Genomic DNA, 6053 nt, shown 5'->3' with positions numbered 1-6053 from the left:
GGAAAATACAGAAATTGGAGCAGCAGAATGTAACATGAAAAGCTATAGCAGTGGGAAGAGGCCAACTGGTTCAACGTGCCCGTCCTTTTAAAGCAGGTAAGCTGAGAGTGTTAGAATACGTTTACTAAAAGGGTAGAGAACGAGATGTGTGTGAGAGGTGCCTGTTAATACTTGGGAAAATATTAGGTGCCAATCTAAATATTATTTGTCAGGTTTCTGTGATCTTCAGAATGCGTAAGGTTAAATCAGAAGCTGCCGAGAGTACACTGTTAAGAAAAACATGCAAATAACTGACATGAAGCTGCAATCTTTACTCTGAGCACAGACAGAGAAAGGAGGCTGCAGATCACTTAGGCTCTGATCAGTGAAACAGGGCGGCTGATCAGGGGATGCAGCCTTTAGAGCAACGTTAGCTCTGGCAGACCCAGAAGCAGAACACTGTTTTTCAAAGTGAAGACTTTACTCCCATCGTAACAGATCAAAGCATCATTCGGATGAGCAGATCCCCATCCTCTCTCAGCCTGGTAAGCTGCTGAATGTTTATTTTGATGCTAGATCTCTTCCAAAAGGGTTGCTGCAGCATTCATTCACATCATGTCGTATGGCCCTTTCTCACTTTGGGAAGATAGAGATGGTCTTACCTGTTCCTTTTTATTAATGAGAACGAGCAACTACTTGGATTTTAACAAAAATAATTGAGGGGAAAACGCCCCTGTGCTTTTGCCCCTGTGCTTACGTCTTCTATGGGGAGCAGAAAAATGAGTACTGTAAACATAGACCACTATACCACACCACTGTGACATTTGCTGTACTTTCTTTTTGCTGCTGCCTCTAGGTATATGCTGTACCATCTTGGTGTGCAGCGCTTGCAGTCTAATTGTGCTTGCAATATCCATGCTAAATGAACAGCACGGCAATGGAATGGCTGTGCTATTCATTAAGGATTCAGAATTTGCGCAGAGGTCCTCTTCTAGCTCCTGGGGGTAGGAGAAGGATGAAAGCGCGATCCGTTATTAAGCCTTGAGAGAGTGTCACCTCTTGCCTCTGGCAGGCTCAGGAGAGGGACTTAGCATCTACAGGGCGGTTACCAGCCGTAATATATATTTACGCCGTGTCCATCGTGTATAAGAATGCTCTCAGTGAAACTTAGTCTAGGCTGTAATAATACTTTGCACTTTTTTGTTGCCTTTCATCCGAGGATTTCATTGTGCCTTTAAAAGCTTTCATTAACTAAAATTCACAACCCCATTGTGCGGTAACTGTGCATTAACACCTCCACCATATGTAAAATACAGTGCAGGAATGCAGGAACCGGTGTAAGTGATTTGAAAAGCTGGAAAGAATGGGGGGGAGAAAACGGAATCGATTACTGCCACGTCTACGTGCTAGCCCTGTGCTTTCCATCTAAAATGTCTCGGGCTTACATTGATGCTGTAACTGCACTTTGCTGCGTTGTTAAATGCTGATGAGCGCCGAATTCAGCGTTGTTTCAAAAATCTCAAGATACTCGTTTCCAGGTTCATTTATTATCCTTTGATAACAGGATGCAGACGCAGCGATGAGTGCGCTGTAATTGCCTGTGGAGCTAGGTGTGCGTTTCTCCTATTGTTAAGCTGTGGGGTCTTGTTTCCCCAGGATGTGTATGATTTGCGAATGCCGGTTACATACGTTCCCGAGAAGAGAATGTGCTCCTAAAGCTACAGTGTCCTTCGTGCGTAGCCTCCAATCCTCTACAAAGCTTACATTTCACAGGATTCAATGGTATTGGTTCTTTTGGGATCAATGAGAAACTCACCACCCATCTCCAGTATCTCTGAATTACAGAGCAGAACCAGATCAAACGCAGAAGAGTTCCCTCATTTATCCTGCCTCTGTCATACATCAGAGTGTGTGCTGCATTCATTTCGTGTAGGCGGGCTGGTGTCTAATGTACTCTGTGAACATATTTATAGAGGATTAACCTGTCGGGTATTCCGAAAAACTGATTTCGTTAAATTACAAATTTTATTCTACTTGTCTCAGCCACAGAAATCATTCCTGCCTGGCTTTGATATTGGTCATTTTTTTTTGCTGGGGTGTGACACACTGAGCATTATCAGTAGCCCTGCTATGTGTGACAGGTTTTTTTTTTTCCCCAGCCGACGTGTCCCGGCACATTGTATGATCTGTGTCTGAGGATGTCAGCCTGCAGTGAACACGCTCGCTAATAGAATGCACCGCGTAGCAAATGCCGAAACACTGCAGCTCCGGCCTTCAAAGTGCTTAGCAGCGAACTGCAAGTAGAAGGTGGGGAATGGCAGCTGCTGGGGAGGACCTGGAGGCACGGCGTGCCCTGGGATGCTGTGTGTGGGCACGCTGACCCAGCGCCTGCTGTTCTAGGACCGATCCAGCAACGTGAAGCTACAGGAACACAGACAACTGTAGCCCCCCTTTCTTCCCCAAGTCAGTAATATGTTTAAAAATATTTACTTTGGCACAGGCAACGTTTAAACATTTATCACGTAGGAGAAGGATTAAAAGGAAATACAAAAAGATAGCATAGCAGCATTGTGACCCTCATCTGCAATTTGTGAAGAAAGCTCCAAAACACGAGTGGCAACTTGAGAAGTTGCCAGCTAGGAACTTGGGCTAGAACTGAGGAAGGGCAGACTTCTGATTAGGGGCAATTTACTAAAGATCAGAGCTGCAGGAAAAAATGACCTGAGCAAGCAGTGGCAAACCTATTACTTGGATGTGTGAGAGCAAGATTTAAGGTTTCCTCTCACCTGGATCTTTGGCCTGGCATTCTGGGTTTCCTTGTGGTTTTTTTTTTTTGTTTAAATTTGTATCATCCCATACCAGGATAGAAATTGTGTGACAAGGCTTATAGAGCTTTGTTTTTGATAGCTAATGTCTTCTAGTTGAAATGAATGGTGGGAGTTGACTTAATATTTGCCAGTTATCTGGCTGCCTTTGAATTCAAGGGGTTCAGCCCATTCTGAATGCTGTTCTTGATACTTGGTGGTTTGTTGTTCTTTTTTAAAATAACTGTGTGTCAAATATCATTTGTTCTCCCATCCATCCATCTTATCTGGATGTAAGAAACCACAAAAATCAGTGTGTGTGGGGGAAGAAGGATTATGCCCAGCAGCCCATCAAGCAGTTTATTTTTTGGTTCATTCTCTTCCCCTTTGTTCAAATACCAACTCAGAAGCTTGCAAATGTTTCTTCTTCATGCCAAGACCGTGGTACTTTTGCTCTGGCACACATTAATGCTTTTTTTCCCTTTTTCTTGTGTTTTGAGTGCAGCTGAACAAATTCTTCTATTCAATAAGCAGCTTCCTCATGTTAAGTTTTTTCCATACCAAAGAGTCGTTTCTTGATTTCAGCACAGCTCTATGCCTGTATTTGTTGATTAAGCACTGACAAGTGTACAGCAGCAAATGCAGCAGTACTGCATGTTCCTGGGCCTTTCTCAGCCCCTGAGCCCATGCATCTGAAGGAGCTCTGGCAGCAGCCACTCATCGAGAGGTATCCAGCAAGAGGACAAGTGGGTATTCATGAGATGAGAGCGGCACTTCCCTGAGAAATCTGACCCCTTTTCTGCTGTCCAACAGACATAAAGCTTCTGGTACTCTCAGAAAATATCATGCATGTTACATCCATTTCATACTCCTCGCTGAAACCTAGATCACTTCAAGTTGTACAATAGCAAAATAATTTGCTACCCATTTCCTGACCAATTTAAGAGGCTTTCCTTTAAAAGGGAGCTGGCTCATCAGAGACCACTGGTGGACGTGGACAGGGGGATGTGTGTGTGTGCATCTGGAGCTCTTTTTTTCTCTCTTGGTTAGCTTTGGCTGTTAAGGCAGCTGTTTTGGTAATTTCTTGGCTGGCTTTGCAGGGAAAAAAAATCTTGATCTTTGCTGCTTGTGGAAGAGAGGATGTCATAATGTTGCTCTCCCACTTGACAGACAGGCACCTCTGCTGAACACACAGCATGTTTCATCTCAGAGCACTCAATGAATATCCTTCCTCCCCCCTCCCCAGACCAGCCCACCTCTACTTGCAGTGCTCCTTGCTTTTTCTACCAGGATTGCAATCCCTGCCTTTTGTTCCTCCTTCTTGGCAGTTAATGCCTCCCCACCTTACAAGTCATTGGTGGATTCTGTCAGTTAAAAAACCCAAATAACAAACCCTCCTACCCTGAAGGCCTTCTTTCATGTGTGCATTTTCCTAGCCTACCAGAGAGTTGGTGCCATAACCCTGAGCTTTCATGGAATAGTTTCTAAGCCTGTATCTATGCATTATGAATTATTCCAGAAGGAGAATGAGAGTCCCCTGTTCTGGCAGCTCATTCCTGCCCTTCCCCTCTCCCCCACTGCTTACAATCTTGACACTTCTTCCCCTCTGCATGTAATGTCTCCCTTCAAATTCTCCAGCACTGTGCCATCACCTCAGCCTGCTCCAGCCACTGCCTGGCAATGCAGCAACAGTCCAGAACCAAGCAGATTTCCCTCTGTTAAGATGCCCCACTGTTGCCCTTTTGCAGGTTTCCAGAAAGCTGGATGACCTGTCATACAGGATTCCCATTCTTCTCTTTCATCCACTCTTCTTCCGTGTTCATTTCAGAGACCTGGAGAAGTATGCTGAAGGCAAACTGAAGATCTGATGTTATGAGGTGATCTGGCATCACATCCTTCATTTAATCACTCACTTCTGTTATCTCTGACATATCTGTTGAGCCCACAGTGCTTGAACTGTGCATGCATTTAGATTTTTTTTTTTCTCTTCACTCCTTTGCCTTGCTTTGAAATGACATCTGCTTAAAAACCCAAGGCTTTTCTCTGATGTCTCAGCCAGAGGCATGCCAGGTAGGTATGTAAGAGACAGGGAGGTAAGGCTGTCAGGTGGCTGAGGCTGCCTCATGCTTTTCAGTCTGGGTAGCAGGGTGGTATAGAGAGGACATCTTACACTGTGGGGCTCACAGCTCCTGCTACTGACAACTATTCCTTCTGTCATTTTAAGTGGATAGTAATTCAAATTTTGCTTTTTTGTTTTTCTTCCATCTCCCAGGCCCACAGGATGGGTGGCCAAACAGAGCTGGCCTGTCCCCTGCTTGCGGCTGCGTGTGACCTGGTGCTGATAGCAGATTCCTGCCCGCCTGCTCCCCTGTCCCTCCCCATCTGCCTTCTATCCCAGCAGGGAGGCTGTCGCAGAGCCCAGCTGTAGAACACAGTATCTCTTGGCAATGTTTTTGCTCCCTAGTGACTCACTGCATTTTGCACGTGGTGGCGCGGGATAATCTGTCACCTCAAATCCTACTAGTTCTGCAAGATGGCTTTTATGCAATCAGTGGGTACTTTCACCCTCTCTTCCAAACATGAATATAAGGTCCAGCTTGACTCCCCCATACATTTTGTTTTTAAAGAAAGCAGCTGTGTTGTCCTTCATGAAAACAGCTCGTAATTTAGCATTACTGCATTATATCCCCTTGGCAACGCTTTCTGTCTTCAGGACATATATTTATCACAGACATCACAGTATCTCTATGGTGCTTTAGTTTTCCATCAAGGGAAGCTAAAAGAGCATTTCATTCCCTAAAGATTTGATTGATCTCTTCCGCAACATACCTCTGGTACTTCTTGCAATGTCTCTTACTGCCAAACAGGATTTCTTCTTCCTTTCTTGATCTTGCACAAGTCTGAGCTGATCTCCACAGTGTGAGCGTGCTCTGCCTTCCAGCAGTACCCATCTTTCTGCTAGGCACAACAACTTCTTCAGTCAGCTCTTCAGCCCTGGGGAGCTCCAGCAGCCAGTGGCTCTTGGCCTCACCCAGAAGCTCCCAAGGTGAGCTGATTCAGTAATTTGCTGGTGATGGATGGCTTCTCATTTTGTTCTTTAACTTTTGGTATTACAAGGCAGCTACCAAGAGTAGATAGATGGGCACATAATAAATTAAGTTCCAGATGAACAGAATGTGATGATCCTGTTACTTGCTGTAAAACTTCTCTCTCTGTTCCTACTGCAGGCTGCTCTGTCGATGGTGCTCCTGCTGGTGCCCACTCCTGAGA

The 6053-nt window shown here is 45.0% G+C and overlaps 1 long non-coding RNA gene across 1 annotated transcript in view; it reads left to right on the top strand.

Moving 5' to 3' along the window:
- Positions 1-312: 312 nt before the first annotated feature.
- The window catches only part of LOC107053822, a 28846-nt gene continuing 23105 nt past the window's right edge, over positions 313-6053 (top strand). Inside the window, exon 1 of the long non-coding RNA XR_005861767.2 lies at positions 313-524. This is a non-coding gene — a long non-coding RNA (uncharacterized LOC107053822). The remainder of the gene's footprint in view (positions 525-6053) is intronic.

The sequence above is a fragment of the Gallus gallus genome, chromosome 7 (genome assembly GCF_016699485.2).
Source record: "Gallus gallus isolate bGalGal1 chromosome 7, bGalGal1.mat.broiler.GRCg7b, whole genome shotgun sequence".
Taxonomy (NCBI): domain Eukaryota; kingdom Metazoa; phylum Chordata; class Aves; order Galliformes; family Phasianidae; genus Gallus; species Gallus gallus.
Note: the sequence above shows the minus strand (reverse complement) of the source record. Positions and strands in the feature narration are given on the sequence as shown.